General features: G+C 51.9%; 1 protein-coding gene and 1 non-coding gene across 3 annotated transcripts in view; one reads left to right on the top strand and one right to left on the bottom strand.

The window, feature by feature from the left end:
- pxb overlaps window positions 1-20,849 on the bottom strand; it is a 408,186-nt gene that overhangs the window by 246,133 nt on the left and 141,204 nt on the right. The window lies entirely within an intron of this gene.
- Window positions 2,700-2,774, top strand: TRNAS-GGA (transfer RNA serine (anticodon GGA)). The gene has a single exon. It is a non-coding gene; the product is annotated as a tRNA-Ser (tRNA).

Below are 20,849 nucleotides of genomic sequence, written 5' to 3'. Positions count from 1 at the left end.
TTTTCATTTCGCACCTCCACATCGGTGGTCTTAGTTTCACATCATCGCTTCACCGGGGTCTCGGCACTGAAGGGATATATTATACACCGCTCTTTCGCGGAATGTCGGCAAGTTACTGGTCATTCTTTCTATAGCTGATATATATATATATATAGCACAGGCAGCAGGACGCGCGGGCCGAGTTACGCCGGCGAACGGGCGCCGCCCGCATGCATCAACCGCGGAAGCGTGAGGCAATTTTCCGACCGGCGCATCGGAGGCGACGCCGGAGGAAAACGCCCGCAGCTACGCGAGCCGAGGCGCACGGCACAAGCACGCCCGCACATGCCGCAGGGCGCCGCTATACCATGCACTGCAGTGCAGACGCTGTCATCAATTACTGCTGGCCTAAGCAAACTTCACTAAACCGATCACTAAACCATTTGGAAACAGCGCACCGTTGTCTCTGTCCTTCGCACTGTTTCCCGTTCACTCGCGGAGTGCTCCGGCGCAGTGCACTTGCGAGACGGGCGTTCCGGCGGGCGCCGCCATAGCTGACGGTGACAACACCGTTGATCGGTCCGCAGACGACAGCATGCGGAACGGCACGTCGGTCTCGACGCCGTCGCATCGAGCCCAGTGCACAGATCTGTGGAGACGGCGCACGGCCGATCCCTTCTCGCATACGCGGAAAGCGACGCGCGCCCCGAGAGCAACAACATTCTGCCGCAGCGGCGTCCGGCTTCTCGCGCCGACCTCCTCTCCCGGGACTCATTCTTCGGCCGGTTTTCTCCGGGAGACTGCGTGCTTTTCTTATTTCTTTTTGGCGAGCCGCCCTTTCGATATTTCGCCGTTCGAACGTCCCCTTCTCTTTTCTCGACAAGAGCGACCGCGACCAACAAGGCGGCGGAGAGGCCGAGAGAGGAGGGCGCCCGTGGCCAGCGTGCGCGGGCCAACGAACCGGTTCCGCCTATTATTGTTATTACCAAACCCATCTGTCTTACGAGCTCCGGGGCTTGTTTTCATTGCACCTTGGCCCGAGGAACGGCGTCTCTCCGGACTGTGTCTCGGCGGCGGCTCGCCGGCGTTTCGCTCGTCCGAGCGGTTGCGGCGGGATTATGCGCGCTGCGAAAAGCCGCCGCCTCGGATGGTTTTCAGACGAGCACGCGGCGGCAAAAGTTATGCATAGGCAGCCCTCCTCTCTGGCCTCCCGTGCTCGCTGTTCCGTGCACGCCTGGCAGTGAAAGATGCCCCGGCCTCTCGCGCAGCGCAACGGGAGTCGCGCAACACGCAGCGTCCCCGACGGCAACGACGGGGCGCGGGCTATCGCGTGCACTTGCAACCACGATTCAACGAGTGCCGAGACAGCCGCTGCTCGGCCGCGCTCGATAACCGGTCGCGGCTTCCCGGCTGGTGCACACAACTTGCCGGACGGGTAGCACGGTGGAGGAATCGCTCGCGAGGCAAGGTCGCACGCCCCTTCGTGTATGTTTTGGGACGAAACGGCATGGCGTGCATCCGCGATGCCCCATGCGAGCACTGCTCCGGCCGTCGGCTACACTCGCACGACGGGGAGAAGAAGCGGTTAAGAGCGATGACCACAATGAGGTGACCAGTCGCGGGCCGAACAAGGAGATCGAGAAAACACGCGCACGCACGTACAAGAACAAAAAAGAAAACATTGCTGGCTCTCCCGTAGTCGAGAGTAGATGTAAGCATGAAATGCCAACCGGCAAAGCAGATTGGTTAGACATGATACTAGCCACAATCCTAAGTAAACCCCACCACACCGCACCACGCCATACTGTGCAATGGTCTATACGGACGCTGCCCTGTTAGAAGAAACCCGGCTGAAGACAGCACGACAGGCAGCGAAAGACGCCGTGGAGAAAGAGCGCGCTGCCCAGCTAGAAGAAAAGCGCCTGATGGAGGCGCCACGCAGGGCGGCGGCATCTCTTGAAGGCGACCGAAGTACCCACGCCGCGGAACTCACGGACCACTGGCGTTCGAAAGAGCACAGGCAACCTTGTGCCTGATGACAAGTAAGATGACAAGTGTATGGTGCCCCTGTACCTGCCTTTTGAACGTCGCTATTGGAAATGACAAATAAAACTTGAGATTACTAAAAGTTACCGCTTAAGCGATATTGTGAACAAACATTAGATAGAACTCGGAAGCAATATTCTTTTGTAACTTGTTTGGTTAGTAACTAGTGCATGTAATGCGCTCCTGTGCAAACTGCTGGGGACCAGAGACCACATTTTCTTAATTTATGACCGGTTGCCTGGATGATCACTTGCCTGGATAACGGCTTTGGATTTCGGCCCAACGCCGCTAGATAGTCGCCGACAACGGGAGCTGAAAGCGATCCATGTTAAAAAGCAGCGTCGGCGCTGGAGCAGCCCCTTTCGGAATATGTGTGAGCTAACACCTAGAGTATTTGACGTAGTAGTTCTGCGGAAACCCGCAAGGTGGAGAGAAGTAATGAATAAAGGGAAAATGAGACATCCACCCGTTTGTAGCAATTGCTACAAAGGAAACCCATACTGGTTCCTCGAAGGAAAAGCCTCATAGTTGAAGAAAAATTCGTCCTGGTCCGGGACTCGAACTCGGGACCACCGCCTTTCCACCTTGCGGGCTTCCGCAGAACTACTACGTCAAACACTTGCCTTTGCTTCGTGTTGTCGACAAATTCGACTTCGCCCTGCCATCTGCTAGCCGCCTGGTTAGCTCAGATGGTAGAGCGGCTGCCCCGGAAAGGCGGTGGTCCCGGGTTCGAGTCCCGGACCAGGACGAATTTTTCTTCAACTATGAGGCTTTTCCTTCGAGGAACCCGTATGGGTTTCCTTTGTAGCAATTGCTACAAACGGGTGGATGTCTCATTTTCCCTTTATTCACCTAGAGTATGAAAGTAGTGACAACTGTTTAAAGGGATAGAAGTCTTGCCTCCAGAGAGAGCGGTTCAGTGACCGGACCCGAGGTGAACAGGCTACAAGTACTTGCAGGACGACCCTGACGCCGACTAAACTAACTGAAGAAAGATGACAAGAAAGCTCTGACGGATCCCCCCCCCCCCTTTTTTTTTCTCTCTCTCCTCCAGTTGATGTTCGCCTCGATGTCAGTGAGGGAAACTTGAAGATATTATGGATGTCGCGAAGTCACGTTACAGTAGGCAAGCCAGTGACGCTGATTGCAATGGGGTTAACTGTTTATTAAGATAGAATATGCAAGCGATAGAAAGGAAAGTATTTACACGGACATCACTACGAGTAACATGTTAGAATTTTGGTCTTCTTTCTCAGCCGAATCTCCACCGAATCCCCACCAACGGCCCCGCACGCACCTAAAAGCATTCCCAGCAACCCCCTCGCCCCATCGTTCGTCCAATCACACTGCGGTGCGCGCAGTGTGCACACAACGGGGCTCCAAGGTGACACTATCGGGAGTTCCAATACGTCCAGGTCGTTGCCACAAATCCTTTGCAGTGCAACGAGTCCCCTTTTGTCTCACAACCTCGCAAAAAAACACACTTCCCGAAGAAAGCACTTCCGCGTTCTGTTCGGGCATCTGGACAGCTTGCGAATGTCTCGGCACAGTGCGGTTAAGCGACGAGGGGCTGACTTCAAGGCCAGGGCATTGCTTCCGCGAACCGGGTGGCGGAAGCCCGACACACAGTCACCCCTCCTACGCGCTCTTCGTAGCCCGAGGGTCCCCCACCCACGATGCTATAAGTCGCCGCCGTCTTGGTGTCGAACCACTCGTCTCCTTTGACCACCCCGCGCGACAATTGCATGCAGCTGTCCGCACAAACGACGCCGACTTCACTCCTCCCCACCAAGAATGTCACGGGGATACTTGTTGTCAGCGTGACATTTTTCACACACACACCCGCACACACCACGCAGCACATCACGAACGGTCCTTGCAATTCACAAAGGAAGGGCACAAATCTGCTGTCAGGTCCACCATGCATCCGCGGTAGAAACAACAAAAATAGCCTCTGTCGCCGTGAGGTCTGTCGACAGCAGCACCCGCGAACACTAGGATCGGGCACGTGCGTCCTAACCCGCATGCACTCACACACAAGCCTATACACACAAGCAATTAGCAAAGCCACCGTAGCTGCGCACTTCCCGTATCAGGCTTTTACTCCCCCTCCCCGTCATCTAATCGCGACAGCGCATCTGCACATCGATTTGCCGTTCCTTTTATGTGAACTATCTCTAATTCATACTTCTGAAGCGCCAGTGACCAGCGCATCAGCCTTGGGCTGGTGGATGCGGAGCCGGCCAGAAACGTTAGCGGATTATGGTCGGTGGCCACCTTTATTTTTGCTCCAAATAGCCAGGTGTCCAGCCTCCCCAACGCCCACACGACCGCAAACGCCTCTCTCTCTATGGCTGACCACTTTGCCTGTGATGCTGTCAGCTTTTTACTCAAGAATGCGACTGGCTTTTGTTCTCCCTCCACAAGCTGCGATAGGCAAGCCCCCACCGCTATCTCGGAGGCATCGGTTGTCAACAGAAACTCATTATCATGATCAGGCGCCACTAACTGCGGCAGTGATGCTAATACGTTCTTTACAGCGCAAAATGCATTTTCTGCCTCCTCATTCCATGGGATCACCTTAGGTATCCTACGGGCTGTCAAGTCAGTTAGCGGGCGTACCACCTTAGAATATTCGGGAATATATTCACGGTAATAGTTAAAAAGACCCAGGACACTCCTAAGATCCCTCTTGGTTTTCGGGGCCTGCAGTTTGAAGATGGCACTCACCCTATCTGGATCGGGGGAATGCGTCCCGGATCCGACGACATGACCAAGATATTTCACCTTTGTCTGTGCGAACTTGCACTTAGCAGGATTCGCCGTCAGACCCACCTGCTTGAGAGTGGCCAACACCTTTCCCAGGTGCTGCATGTGGTCTGCCCAGGTTGTAGAAAATACAGCCACGTCATCAATATATGCCATGGCATATTCTGAATGCTCACGTAAGACATAATTCATAATTCTCTGAAAAGTTGCGGCCGAGTTTCTCAGCCCGTACGGCATGACTCTCCAAGCATACAACCCTTTAGGTGTACCGAAAGCGGTGAGTCGCTGTGACTCCTCTTCTAGAGCTATCTGCCAATACCCCCTAGTCACATCTAGCACCGATATGTAGCTGGCACGCGCTACCTCGTACAACAACTCAGTCATATTCGACATAGGAAAGCTGTCAGGCTCTGTCACTGCATTTAATTTTCTGTAGTCAACACACATCCTTAATGAGCCGTCTTTCTTGGCTACACACACTAGTGGATGTACAAAGGAGCTGTCTACCGGATACACGAAGCCCCAGTCTTGCAGTTCCGCAACCTGTCGCTCAATCTCCTTGCGGAATGCCACTGGCACCCTGTACAGGTGTGCTTTCTCCCGTGTTGCATTTGAAAGCAGTGCAATTTTATGTGAACCTACCAAGCATTTACCGGGTCGTTGAGAGAATACCTCCTGAGCTTCTCCTAAAACTCTACGTAGCTCGTCACACTGTTGCGCCGTTAACGTCTCGTTCGCCACTTGGAACTGTACGTTTTCTTCCTTCACTCTAGGACAGGGGGCATGCATCACTGCACCGAACTCTTCGTCCGATTCAAACACTACGCCTACATTATAGGATCTCGCCATGTATGGCCGCAGGCGATTCGCATGCACCCACTTCGTTCCCTCCTCAAACTGCACAACATAACTGTTGTCCCGCTTCTTCTCCTTTATTACCGCTGGCCCTTTCCATTTTGGCTGCAGCTTGCCTATCTGACTACCATCCAGCACTAGAACCTTATCACCTATGACAAATTGCTTTTCCCTCGCCCTCAAATTGTACTTCTCCGCGTACCGTCTTTGAATCGGCTCAGAATGTTCATTAACCTTAGCCGATGCTTCTGCCATCTTAGTCCTGAGATCCCTCAAGTACTGCGCTGCTGGCTTGTTCAACCCCGTAGGTAGTGTCCACTCCCCAGTCCATGTTTGCCGAAGGATGTCAAGCGGCCCACGCGGTGCTCGGCCAAACATCAATTCGAATGGCGAAATTCCTGTTATATCATGAGGCACTTCCCTATACGCCCATAACACGCACGGAACGTAGCGGTCCCAGTCCCCTTTGTGATCATGGACGACGTGCCGGAGCATTGCCTTAAAGGTGCCATTCCACCTTTCAACAATTCCGTTGCTTTGCGGGTGCTCTGGAGTGGAAAACCGCATCTTAACCCCTAACCGCTCCATGAGTTCCTGTGTTAACCTTGACACAAAGTTGGTGCCTTGATCACAGCAAATCAGTTCAGGCGTCCCGTATCGCGAGAACACTTCTATCAACGCCTGACACGTCGCTTTCGCAGTGAGGCTCCTTAAGGGAATCACTTCCGCCCACCTTGTGCATAAGTCCACCACACTCAAGGCATAGCGGTGCCCGCGTATCGACGCCGGGTCAAGTGGCCCTATACAGTCAATGTATACAACCTCAAAGGGTCGCTCAGGCCTCGTCAATGGGGTGATGGGCACGATGTCTTTAAATGACGGTCGTGCAAATGTCTGGCAAGTATGACAAGTTCGACAGTGGCGCTTTACATCCGCAACTATAGTAGGCCAAAAGAATGCGCTCCTAAGCCTTTGCTTCGTCTTTTTCTCAGAGAAGTGGCCGCCACTGGGTCTATCATGCGCAAGCTCTAAAACTTCTTTCCTTTTTGACTCGGGCAACACTAATTGGCTGTGCAGTTGGCCGTTAATCCACTCGTCATGAAAAAGCATACCATCCTGTACTTTCATTCCATGCGTACCGTCAACTGCTTGCTTCCATGCTTCACCCAGCGTGTTGTCCTCTTTCTGCTCAACCCTGAAGCGGGCAGCAGGAGATGCATCATCCGAACCCATAGCTTCGTTTCCAGCCAGGCCGACGGACGCAACCATAACATCCTCCTCCGCCTCTTCGTCGTCATCGAGCTCTGGACCCCATTCCGGCCAGTCTGCGACTACATTTTCTGTGGTGATAAACGCTTGCTCGAGAGTGGCTCTATCCTGTGCTTCTTCCTCCAGCTCCATTTTCGCACTTTCCAGAAGTTCGTGTGCTTCTGGCGTTAACAATGCACCTATGCCTTTTGACAACACATCAGTGACTGCACACAAAATGAGCACCTGTTGGTGTCTGCATCCATCCTCTCCGGCTAGGGATAGTGGTAGATAAAGCAGGTCCGCGTCAACAACCTGACCAAATGCGCCCTTTAACTTAATTTTACCTGAACTCTTGCCCTTACAAGCCTCGGGTACCGTCTCTGTCCTCAACACAGTTATCTCTGCACCTGAATCGAGACAAGCCCTGACGGAATTTCCCCCAACTTCCAAATCGACCCAGTTTAACACCTCCGACGCGGCTTGCTGGTTTACCTTATCACACTGCTCCACCTGCGGCCGAAAACTGTCAGATACAATTATCTCCGCCCTCGCTACGATTTTGCTGTTCTCTTCCTCGGGCTGCACCTTCTCGAAACCGTGCCGCGGGTCTGGACAATTGCTGGCATAGTGTCCAAATTTCTTACATCGGAAGCATCGGATAGCTTCCGTTCGAGTTTTCTTGCCTGCATTCCCTGTTTGGCCACTCGTCTTCCCCACGCGTCTGTCTCCTTCACAGAGTGGCTTATCCGAACGCTCTCGGGTCCAGCCCACGCGTCTGCTTTCCTCATATGTCTCGGCTAGCTCGGCAATTTCGCTAGCAACAAGCCAGTGCGTGACTTCATTCTGCATCACATATGTCCTTACTTCCTCTGATAATATTTGTTTAAACCTATCGGCGATAACCAAATCTTTTAAATCCTTCAAGGTTGTGACATCCCTACTCTTTAGGTAGTATGAGAACAAAGTTTCTAACCTGGTCGCCACCTGATGCCATGAATCATCCTGTTCTTTCTTTACAGAAAGGAATAAGCGCCGATACTCATTAGGAGTCATTTTAAGTTCCTTTAGAATTTTTTCTTTGAGTTCAGGGTATGGCATTACGCTACCGTCCGACTCGCTTGCTACAAATGCTCTCATCTTCTCATTCAGGAACGGCAGCAATATCACTCCACGAATATCCTCGGGGATTTGCAATGTTTCGAAGAGAGTGTCCACGCTTTTAAACCATGCGGGCACTGTGGGATCCGCCTCTGGCATTGGAGCAAGAACTGCCTTCAATTCTTTTGCATACTCCCCCAGCTTGATACCCGACAACTGCCTCTGCCCGCGCTGTGCATCCACCAGCGGCTGTAGCTGCATTTGAGCGAGTTTAATTTTTTCCATCTCTAGCATTAGTCTGAGCTTCTCAAGCTCAAACACTTCTTTTGTGAGCAATTGCTCACCTGCTCGAATGGGTACATTTTCCCTTTCTTGACCAGACCCTGCGTCAGCCATGTCGCTCTCCGCCATCGTGAGATGTCCTAGAATCTTCCCTATAACTCGAGAATATCACTAAAGCGCTAGCCCGCAATGGTGGACCAAGAGACAACAGACAAGTGCCCTACCTTGACCACTCCTGTCTCCGCCACCTGGACTGCCTCTCCGGAGTGTTGTTGGCCGTTCTGGGTGCTCCTGACAGCTCTCTGTCGCAGCAACCGCTGACAGTTGTCCGATGCGAAACAATTCCGCAAACTTCCCGTTCCTTTTCCAGGCTGCTCACTGCTCTCGAACTCCACGTCGCCACCGTCGCTATGCCGCCCTCGACATCACCTGCGCTCCTGCGGTTCTCCCCGTCAGCCTTGCCGACTCGAACTCCGCGGCGCTGAGTCGCTGTGCCACCTATGACGTCACCGGCGCTCCTGCGGTTCACCCCGTCAGTTGCTGACTCGAACTCCGCGGCGCTGCGTCGCTGTGGAACTCTTGACGTCTTCTGCGCTCCTGCAGTTCACCCTGTCAGTCTTGCTGACTCGAACTCCGCTGCGCTACGTCGCTAGTCCACCTGTGGCATCTCCGGCATTACTGTGGTGAGCGTCTCCGAGATTCCTGCAGCTCCGCTCAGCAACAATGAGCCTGCTGCAGACTGTCCAGCTTGCGGCTTTGCTCGTAGCTTCCTGCGCCGTCCTTCCGACGCTGATGTCGTGTCCTTTCTTGGGGCTTCCAAATGCTCCCCCGCCTGCTTGCTCTCCGCCCAAGCAACCAACACGTCACTTGCCTTCAGTAGAAAGACGTCGCGATCCTGCCGACTGCGCCAGTTGATGTTCGCCTCGATGTCAGTGAGGGAAACTTGAAGATATTATGGATGTCGCGAAGTCACGTTACAGTAGGCAAGCCAGTGACGCTGATTGCAATGGGGTTAACTGTTTATTAAGATAGAATATGCAAGCGATAGAAAGGAAAGTATTTACACGGACATCACTACGAGTAACATGTTAGAATTTTGGTCTTCTTTCTCAGCCGAATCTCCACCGAATCCCCACCAACGGCCCCGCACGCACCTAAAAGCATTCCCAGCAACCCCCTCGCCCCATCGTTCGTCCAATCACACTGCGGTGCGCGCAGTGTGCACACAACGGGGCTCCAAGGTGACACTATCGGGAGTTCCAATACGTCCAGGTCGTTGCCACAAATCCTTTGCAGTGCAACGAGTCCCCTTTTGTCTCACAACCTCGCAAAAAAACACACTTCCCGAAGAAAGCACTTCCGCGTTCTGTTCGGGCATCTGGACAGCTTGCGAATGTCTCGGCACAGTGCGGTTAAGCGACGAGGGGCTGACTTCAAGGCCAGGGCATTGCTTCCGCGAACCGGGTGGCGGAAGCCCGACACACAGTCACCCCTCCTACGCGCTCTTCGTAGCCCGAGGGTCCCCCACCCACGATGCTATAAGTCGCCGCCGTCTTGGTGTCGAACCACTCGTCTCCTTTGACCACCCCGCGCGACAATTGCATGCAGCTGTCCGCACAAACGACGCCGACTTCACTCCTCCCTTCAGTATAAGAAAAGCTAATTTCAGGTTATGCAAGGCAGCGTCGGCATGCTCGCTGAAGTGCCGCAGGGAAGCGACCACTCGGCTATCAAACTCGCAACCACGCACTCAATAGCATGAACATGAGGATTCAGACACCACGTAGGTTATACAGCCGACCAAAGCGCTTTACGCGACTTTGTTGTTTCCTCATCGGCGACGACAGAAGAGGCGTGGCTGCATGCGGTGCGTTATCTCGAAGCAAGCTGCCTTGACGTTTTAGGGGGAGGTACAAACGCGGCTCTTCACAAATGACGTGAACGTGAACGACAAGCCATCGCTACCTACTAGAGACGCACGCCCCTGTAAAACTGCCACAAGACTTGGCAACTGAGTAGTGAGGAAGTCAAACTTATTTCAAAACTCATGTTGTAGTTATCTATGGGGTGTCCTAGATAACGTTAGCCAAGATGCTCAACGAAAAAGGAAAAGAAGATATAAAAATAACATTGGAATTTACGCTTGTATGACTTACGATGTTCGGTCGACCGACCTCTGACCGTACACCGTATACCTTGCGCCGTGTTTTAGAGCGCAGCTCCCAGGCGCACGTTCTTGCGTTGAGCGTCAGCGTCCTCGCCATTAGAGAGTTTTAGCTTGAGCGTTTTTACGGCCAGCGCGGCGGAGCGGGCGAGCGGATACACCAGCGGAGAGGCGCGCAAGAAAATAGTTTTAGCCGGGCGGATCGCCCGTCTTTTCGAGCGGAGTAGAGTCACTTGCTCTGCTGCTCCACCTATTGGTCACAATTCGAGTTAGAGTGAAAAGAATATCAATTAAACCTGCTAATAATGCGCTGAAACTGTTTAATAAAGGTAGGTTATGTGTTTTTAGTTAGTTATTTGGTTATACTTCTAAACGGGCCTGAGCAGCGGTCGCCGTCGACAACGCAGCAGCGCCGGCGCTTGTGTTGACGGCTGCCATCTTGAATACCCATACACGCCCGCGCGCTTTTACGCACGCTCGCGCGCTGCCTATCGCTCCGCTGGAGAGGGCTTCCCAGCGGGCGTAAGCTGCGCTCCGTAAAAACGCTGGCCGGCCCAGCGACGTGCGCATGCGCAGTGGCGTCTGCGCTCGTCCGCTCCGCTCCGCTGGCCGTAAAAACGCGCAAGCTAAAACTCTCTATTAACCGAGCGAACGAGCACAGCGAAAGAATAGCGAACGGAATGGAATGGAAATGGAACGGGAACGGAAGACAGCGATAGCGAAGAGAGCGCGAGGAGGAAAGCGTAGTGCCGCGCAAGAAGGGCTCTGCGGCGACGATCGCTATGAGATGGCGCTAGCGTAGCGCGCTGCCGTCCGTTCACCGATGACTCCAGGGATAAGGCATGCGGGGAGCGAGTCCACCGATACGATACATGTTAACCAAGCGCTGCATTAGCGGAGGTCTGCCTGCGGCGGCTGCTGTGAATCGCGCCCACGCGTCACCCACGCGCTAACTTCTCGCGCGAACGACACAGACTGTCCGCGCCAACCAATACATCGCGAAATGAAAACACGTTCAAATTTTGCATTAGGGAGTATCGTAATCGGCGGTCTATGTCTTTTCCTTTTTTGTTCGTTGAACACCTTGGCTAACGTTAGCTGGGTCACGCGGTATACATGGTAAAGAAATATTGTAGCAGGAGGTCCTAGCGTTGAGGAAAAACTGAGAGGGGGATCTCATATACTTACATACAAAGATACGTTCGCTAGTGCAAGAGAACACAGTGCAACAGAGCAGTGAAACTTAAAATAAGAACGAAAGAAAGAAAGAAACGGTGGAACTACTAACATTTTGATTAAAATTACGCGCATTTTCGCTACAACAACCACCTCTGACAAATAACTGGTAGAAGATTCCTTTCATCACCCCCCCCCCCCTCCCCTTCTCCTGCATCGTTAGCTCATCCAGTGACACCTCATCGCGACGAAAGAGGTACTGCGGCTATACATCAAGAGACATCTTAAAGGGATACTGAACAAAAATATGGGGGAAAAAATGAGGGAAGCATCGAAATTCGACTCTGAAGACGTTCCCGATGCGATACGCCCACATTTTTTAACGGATGGCTGTATTTCTGGACGACTGTACCCCGCGCGCCGGCCGCCGTGACGTCATGCAGCAGTAACAGAGGTGGGCAGGCGGCGCTTGCCCGACTCTCAGCGTTTGGTGAGCGCGCAACCATGCAAGGTGCGAGTGAGAGCGACTACACAAGTCTTCTGCTCTACGTTTTTTCCGCTCTGCAATAATGAACTAAAAAACTTGGACTCTTTTCGCCTTCTAGAATGCACCTCTGCTTGCTCTGGCTGTTCCTTTCTTCTTTCCGCTTTCCGGAGAAGGGATAGCGCCAGGATATCGGCGCTGCCTTTTCGCTGACATGCCGCAGCTCCGCAGCAAAGTAGGGCTCGTCTGACAGTCGCGGTTTCCGAAGTGTTCGGAGCACAGAAGGTCACGCTTTGACAGTACCCACGATGGCTGCAATGAGCGTGCAGCGCGAGTCCATGTCCTTCGAAGCTTCGGCTCTGCCGGAAAGGTGTGAAACGGCTTGTCTCGCCCGACGACGCTTTCGCCACAGCCTTGCGCGCAGCAGCGTAGAGGCATTCTGCTGCGTTTGGCCAGGTGCTTCCCTCATCACATTACGAAGCAGCACACAACACAAACGGCGCCTTTCAAGACTTCGGCACATGCTCCGCTTGCGAAAAGAAGCACGAGGCCGACAGCGACTGCGCTGCCGAGACGTCGTTCGGTGCCGTCCGGCGCCCGTCCATGCGGGTGTGTTCCCTACAGAGTATTCTACGGACCACAATGCGGGTGGAGAGACGCGGGCGATGGCTGGTTCGCCGGTATCCGGCACAGACAACGTTCGAGGAACGTCACTTCCTCTAGTTCACGGTGCGGCCGTTAGACGCAGTATTTTGCGACAAGTGCACGAAATTCATTATTTTCCGTTTCTGCCCGAAAGGTTTCAAACAATTTCAGCACTTAATCTTTCATTCGGGTTAATAGACCTCGGCGGCAAACGTTTCTTTCAGTATCCCTTCAGGTTTCGGGCGGGTCAACGCGCCAGAGCACGCGAGTGCGTACAACGAAAGAACGCCACCGAGCACCTCGTTCCATCTGGCCCCGCAACGCTCGTGCAAACACCGTCGCTCAAACAAGGCAGCCAAATAAGTCTTCCTCGGAAGGCGAAGAGGAAGGGGCGGCGCGTGACCCAATTCCGAACAGAGAAAGAAGGCCGTCGGTGCCATCGGCGCGAGGAGAGCAAGAACGAAAGAAGGAGAAGGAAGAATAAGAAGAACCGGACACGGAGGCTCGTTAGGACTATAACGCGCCGCGAGACAGGTAGTAATAGTCACCAATGGAGCGCTTATCTCGTGCCCCCAAAAGGACCGGGAGATAAGCGGAAGAGAAAGAAGAAGGCGAGAAGAAGAAAAAAGAAAGAGAAACTGGAGCCAATATCACGGAGAAAGCGGCGCCGTCAAAACACGACCTTCCGCTCGAAGCTTGCAGCGACACGCGATCCCCCGCTGAAAACGGTGCACCCTCGCGGGGGCAGCCGGCGCCAGTTGACGACGAACGATACCGCGTTCTCGAAGTTGTGTTACCGTTGAACGATGGCGCTAGCTAACGTTCTTGCACCGGCCAGTTACGACAGCTTAGACGGTACACGAATCCAGAATAGGTTTTATGTGATTTTGGAAAGTCAGCCTGCGGTTGTCTCGGCTATAGGCAACCCCAGTTCCGGCCTGACGCACGCATCTGCACAGACTTGCTGTCTTGTTCTCTTTCCTTTCTTTTCGCGCGCTCCTTTTATTTATTTTTTCCCCCTCGTAGGCAGGTCGAGCGAAGTGCCAATGCACCGAGCAGCGATGCCAAACCGGAGGAAGGCCTCGGAGCGGGGCGGCCCATCCATCACGCTTAACAAAAGTCGCTGGCCGGCCGACGTAAGTGGGCGCGCACAGTGCTTTTGTCGAAGCGTGGCGGTGCACAGCTCGCATGTCGGCGCTGCTGCACGGCGTGCATGTGCCACGACGCGCTCATTGTCCGCTCGATGGCCAAACACGGTCCCTTTGCCGCGGCGCCGTGTAATCGAAGCGTCGCGCGGTAATTAAGTTGACAGCGACCTTCGGGCTCTCCGGATTGAGCCGAGAGCCGGAAGGGCGGACGCGACGCATAACGGCGGCGCGCCATCCATTATGCACGGCCGCTCTCTTAACGCTGCTCCCAACAAGAGATCGCCGTCCCGTTCAAAGCGCTGTTGTCTTCCTACACTCCACAGACTGCCCCCTTCCTTTGGCTGCCCAGCGCGGTTTATCGGTGTGGATAAGCAAATGATCGCTCAACGAGAAAATAGTAACGCTCTCAAGCTGCACCGCCTCTTTCGCGAAACGTCGCCTAAGACATCGCGTAAAAGCCACGGTTAGATATTCGTGTTTATATGAAGTGATAACATTTACCCGAGGGTTTCAGAGGAGTACTGACAAAAAAAAAAAAAAGTCGACCTGGTTTTTTTCTGTTTCAATAAGTTGCTAATGACCCACTGATCACGGCACGAAACCTCATTTATACTTCAGACGCGACAGGTCATTACTCGGAGTCTGTAGCGGCCAGTCCAAATTTCGGTTTCAGAGTGCACCGAGATGGGCCGGAAAAGGAACGTAAACACAGCTGGGCACGTGATAGCAAATACTTCTGACGTATGCCTTGATGTGCACGCTGACGCGCGAGCTTCGTTTTGCTTGTTCGTCTGCTACGCCTGCACGTGCTTTGCAACGTCCTCGCCACGATCGTCGTCGTCCTTTTCGTAGTACAGCGTCGACGATTTCCTGCAGGCGGGAGTCGCAGCCGCATTAGACGTGGCCGATCACTTTCCATTCGATGCACTAGAAAGCGCCTACTCGGATATTGCGGCCGGCGACAGCGAGGACGAACCTCAGGACCCTCGCATCGATCGCTTTCCACGGTAAGAAGCGACAAACCGGCGTCGAACGCCGTGGCCTGCACGGTATTCAACAGTAGCGTGTCCACTTCTGCCAGTGAAGGCTATCGCGGGGAAAACGATGCATCGCTGTTCCCAACCCTGAATGTGTTCGGCAGAAGTCAACGACGCAGTACATACGCGGCATTGTGCTGTACTCGCAATGCGCGCGTGGTGAGTGCAGCGCAGTCAAGCCGACGGTGCTGGGCAAATCTGCGGACACGACAAAAAGTGCCGCTCAACTGTGCAGTTGCAGCGACACGGAGAACGTCCCTCTACAACTGAGAAGGGCACGTGCAAGCAGCGCGGCAGCGAACGAAAATTCGTGACGTTGCGTTTCCTTGGTTGTTTACGATCCTTCCTCGATGTCGTGAGGTGCTGCGTTTTCCGGTTGGCTGCGCGCACGTAAACTTAAAAATTTATTTTAAATACGTTCTAAGCTATATTCGCCGTTGATATTTTGCAGACGACGTGCGTGTGTGCCCACATAAATCGATCTCACGCGCTATCACCACTTAAAATTTTGTGTCAGCACTCCTTTAAGAAACGTTACTTTGTTGCCTGCGAGCAGGCGTTTCTTTTACGAACGCGTATTCATTACTAAAAATTGGAATAGCGAACAGTGCCAATTATGTGGCGTATAAAAAGACCGTAACACACCTCCTGTGTGACTGCACATTATACGACGATCAGAGGCTTGCCTTTTTGTACAGCACTTAAAGAGACAGGCCATTTACAGACAAGAGCATCATGGGGCCGTGTAGCTTCCTGCTTCTGCAAAAGCCACAAAAGCACTGCTGCGCTTCTTGAGGTGCACGTGCAGCCTATAAGTGGCCACTCGCGATTGGTTGGACGCTTCATATTGCGTGTGCGTGCACGCGGCGAAGTTCTCCGGTGCTTTCGGTGCCCTTTCCTCCTTTCCCGGCACAAGGTGGCCAACCAGCTTCAGCCTGGTCAACGTCTCTCTCTCGCCTAAACCGTTCGACAAGCTATCGCCGTCGTGGCTATTCGCCAAAGTACATGCTCAAACGTGAGCGAAGCATTCTTTTCGGAAGGCCACGTTCGACGCAATACGTCGGTACTTTCAATTCAATTCAATTCAATTTTCTATTTTTCCAAAAATAATAGATCCTGGAGAGGGTCAAGAGCTAAAAGCTGTCTCGACAGCTTGACTAGGCCCATGGCCCCCTCTACAAGGCTGTATTGATGTACAGCAACAGGTAGCGACCATGGCATCAAGAAATGCGAAGACCAATGAATTATACAGTAGCATAAGGCTTAATATATAAGGGTAATGAATTAATAAATCTACAGCATATGATTTCAAAATGTGTGTAATAACTTTATCTATAGTTGTGAACATATGACAATACATACAAAAGAAGTTTAAAACACCAGAATATACAGAAAAATAGAATGCATACATGTTCATGTGAAACAGTACTTGCAAAACAAAAGGCAAACATACATAGTGATTCATTCTTTGGATAGAAAATACATTCTCAATACATTCTCAATTCTTTTACGCCGTAACTGATCACACATTTAAGCTCATTTAGAATTAATGGCAGATTATGCTGTAATGACTGAACTTTATAATTATTTCGAAATTTCGGGCGAAGCCAAACATCGTCGTTACGTGTGGATAGTGCAACATGTCTTTTTCTTATAGATGCTAGATTCATTAAAAAATCCTGGAGAGCTACAGTGTGCTACTTCCGTGCAGTGCGTGTTCTCTTGCGCCGACTCACGGCGGTTGGGTGCAGCTTTGTGGACGTTAATTAATTGTATTTCCAGCGCTACGCCTGCTTTGAAGCAAACTCTTCAACAAAATCGTGAGCGGTAGGTGCGACCCTCAGACCGAGGTGATGCAGCGGACCCCTAACTATTCGTACTTACGAGGCAAATTGCGGTGAAGAGGCGCAAACGAATGCGAACAGAAACTGCGCACGTCCATTCCTGCAGCTCTCCCCAAAACGCAGCAGAGCATCACGCCATAGTCATTGCACCACAGAGCATTACACCGTAGGTTATACCGGGTGTCCAGCTAACTGTAGCCAGAATTTAGAAATATGCAAATGCCACGTAGCTGGACATAACAAAGGTAATTTTGTTTGCCGTCGCTTGAAGATACTGAAAATTTTTTTTTTCATTCCGTCTACTTCGATAATTAGTCTTAATTAATCAACTTCTCAAATATTATAATTAGATTAGAAGTGTAAATGAGAAAATTGTAAAGCGAGATGAAGAACTCCCGATGCAGCTTTCTGTTGCCCAATAGGTGCTACATAAAAGTGTTTTTCCGAGAGTGAAAGAAGCCCGCAAACGCACGCAAAACTGCCGCGCGACTGGCCGCTCGAGGCAGATTCAGGTGCGTCTATCACGCTCGGAAAAACCCTTTTATGTAGCACGTATTGAACAAAAGGAAGCTGCATCGGGAGTTTTTCATGTCGCTCTACAATTTGACATGGCATTGACATGTCAAATTGTCGCTCTACATTGACACTTTTCACCTAACTATAGTATTTGAGAAATGAATTAAGACCAATTATATATTTAGCCGGAATGAAAAAGATTGTTTCATTATGTCCAAGCGACGGCAAACAAAGTTACCTTTGTTCTGTCCAGCTACGCGGCATTTGCTTATTTTTAAGCTGGCTAAAGTTAGCTGGGACACCCGCCTGTATATAGTACGTCAGAATTAGCCGCGTTTCGGAACCCACTTAGGGTACGTTATGCACACTTAGCACATTGCCACGTATACACTGTTTTCTTGCACGTCGCGAGTAATGTAATACAACCTCGAACCTACGGGAGCAGCAGCGATTCCACTGGAATGGACTACGTAATGTAACAGAGCCGACAAGTGCTGGTCATTTCGATGTCTGTTGCTGTGATTCCCGGGTACAAGTACGCCATACAAGAAGTTGGATCCTGTACTCCTGTTTCTGCTTCTTCACGGTCGGTATACCGGTCATCACAATGTATACTTGGTATTTCGTAGAATAAATACGTATTTATTTTTACGTAAACAGCATTTATTGCGTAAGCAACTGAGCATCGAGTCTAAGTACCATATCCACATGCTAGAACGTACAGCCACTATTCAATCACGCATTCACTGCGCTAAACCATGCGCTATAAAAACCGCAAGTCACACAACATACACCTAAGAGAGAACGTAATAGAACATGGTTTTTACAATCATTTTACGCATTGTGCCATGCACTGCTTTAGTTGTTCCGAAAAAGACGGCGATAGCGAAGAGAGCGCGAGGAGCAGAGGAGGAGGGTATGGCGAAAACGTGAGAAGAAAAGCGTTAGTGCCGCGCAAGACGCGTTCTGCGGCGCCGATCCTTACGAGATGGCGCCAGAGTAGCGCGAATCGTCTGTTCACCGATGACGCCATCGATAAGGCATTTCCCCCGCGTGTCCACCGATACCATATATGAAAACAAAGCGCTGCATGAGCGGAGGTCTGTCTGCGGCGGCTGCTATATCGCACCCATGCGTCACCCACGCGCTGCTTCTCGCGATCAACCGAAGCAGTCGCGCCACACTTCGCTCCGTTTGCAACGTGCCGCACGAGACAGATCGTCCGCGCCAGCCAATATATCGCGAATGAAAACACGTACAGAGCTGTGCTCAGATTTCGCATTAGGGAGTATCGCGATCGTTGGTGAATTCTTTTTTACTCCTCAAGTGTCCCCGCAACATGCGTCCAACGAGAACGTTCTCTCGAAATAAAATTTCTGCGGCCTCACGAAGGAGGACCGTAAGGGAGAACTGGCCGTGTGCGCAGGGAGGCAGAAAGCGCGCAGCGCCTGGACGCGCTGTATCACCGCCACCATCACAGCCACGTCTGACCCGGCCCCGAGAGACCACGCCCACCACGGCGGCAAGCGAGTGGCTCTGGCCAGCGCCAAAGCTCATGAGGCGAGTCGCCGCTTAGCATATTGATCGCAGCGGTGACAACAGCGCGGTGATTGCGCTTACGTATAGTGTAGCACGCACTACACGCTACCACCGTGCAGACACGCACCACGCGTCACGGGGTTACAGCAGCGGAGCTCTGGAATCGGGCGCCGCAGTGGCGTCTTCTGGCCGAACCCGCGCGAAGCTTGCGAGTTTGCGGCGGCGCATCGCTTGTGACCTCTAGCGAGGCCGGATAGTGGTACGTTTCTATTCCACGACAGAAACGGCTAATGATGGAGTGCGGGGCCCTCCATGTGGCAAACACTCACCGAAGCGACATATTACAAATGAGCTATCGTTTACTGACGTACATGCCACGCGCTCCTTGTCCTCGACCACACAGCTGCCCGCCATTAAAGTACCAGCATGGCAGCAGATTGAGACAGACAGTGTGCGGCGGCCCAGCAGCGAATTTTCTTCCTTACTTTCTTTGGTATCTCTCTTTGGTTCTCTCTCTCTCTCTTTGGTATCTCTCTTTGGTCAGGAAGGAAGAACAAACGACCACCTACTACTACCATCCATATTCTTTTTCTTAGTTTTAGCACTTGATCAGTAGTCTGAGCTCCGCGTATACGTTATCAGAACAGAATTAAATCGAATAGAATCGAGCAAGACACACCGGTCCAGAGCGTATTTCCCATACTGTTTTCTTAAGCCTATATGTCGCTTCAAAATGCTATGATAGCGCACACCTAGCGGAAGTGACAAAGGTTTCCCTTTGGGAATGCAATGTCAGCCTCGGTATACCAGCTGGAGCGACGAGGGCTCGCGACACTGGCGGCAGCGCACCGCGAGCACAGGCGCGAGCGTACACAACGGGTGCACCCTTGCTTTCTCCCACTTCAGATCGCGACGAACGCGAGACTGCATCGCTGGGCCGCCGCTTGTGTTTGCGCACCTCACAGTAAGCTCGCGCGCAGCCGCGACGGTTCGGCATATATTGCTTTGAAAGGTCGTAGCCCATTCAGTGGTGTATGTTACAAGAAAAGGAAACATACAGCAAGCGAACACGTTAACGGATCACCAACGCTCACGCACCTGCAAGCCAAATAATGAATCTGCGAGCTACGAGTCGACAACGTGCCGTTAGAGAGAAGCAGACTGCGCTAATTCTTGGGCGCGCTAAGGACTGCGCAAGGAAACGCTTATTCGCGCATTTCACCGCGGGAAAGTTGGGGCAGGCAAAACGCATCAGTTGAACAAAAACTTCGTGCCCTTCAACTCTGCGAAGAAGGATGACCACCAGCGGAGCTTTGTATGTGGGCCCCTTAATGGCGAACTGCACCTCAGCCATTGCACATCTTCGAATCGGCCCACGTATAGGCGGAAAATTTTCATTTCTCCAGGGGGCAGGGGGTCCTGACCAGCCTTACGAACCCCATATATATATATATATATATATATATATATATATATATACACACACACACACTTCAAAACCAGTTGTACTTCAAGGAACTTCGTGAGACCTCGAAGACTTGTTCACTGAACTGACGGCCTTATATGAGTATTTACATGATCTCGTACTAGGAGACAGTTTAATTTCAAGGCCTGAATCTTCCCGCACCACCAAGAATATGACGTTTCTCGGTGATGTAATCTGCCTTCGTGTATTTGTCGCACACTTCGCTATCACTAATACTGCTTCCCTTTCCGGAGAAACTGCAGACTCTCACTCTCTCTGTTTTACCGTGAGTCCGAGTATAAGCGCTGCTGCGCATGGCTGCTGTTGATTCCGATTTGGACTGAATCTGGCTTGGCCTCATTTCGGTTATTGAGTGAATTATACACGGTGTCCCAACTATTATGCACTAAGTTAAAGAAAAAGCAATTTCGTTAGTCGAAGGAAACATAATGCATATTGTTTCCAGTACAGTGGAGTAGCCGCCAGTAATTTTTTTCGTTACTGAGATTTATTTACGTAGTTGTTTTTAATTATCTAACTCGAGAAGTACT

Source organism: Dermacentor albipictus, chromosome 10, assembly GCF_038994185.2.
Source record: "Dermacentor albipictus isolate Rhodes 1998 colony chromosome 10, USDA_Dalb.pri_finalv2, whole genome shotgun sequence".
Lineage (NCBI taxonomy): Eukaryota > Metazoa > Arthropoda > Arachnida > Ixodida > Ixodidae > Dermacentor > Dermacentor albipictus.
This window is presented reverse-complemented; position numbering and strand designations above follow the sequence as displayed.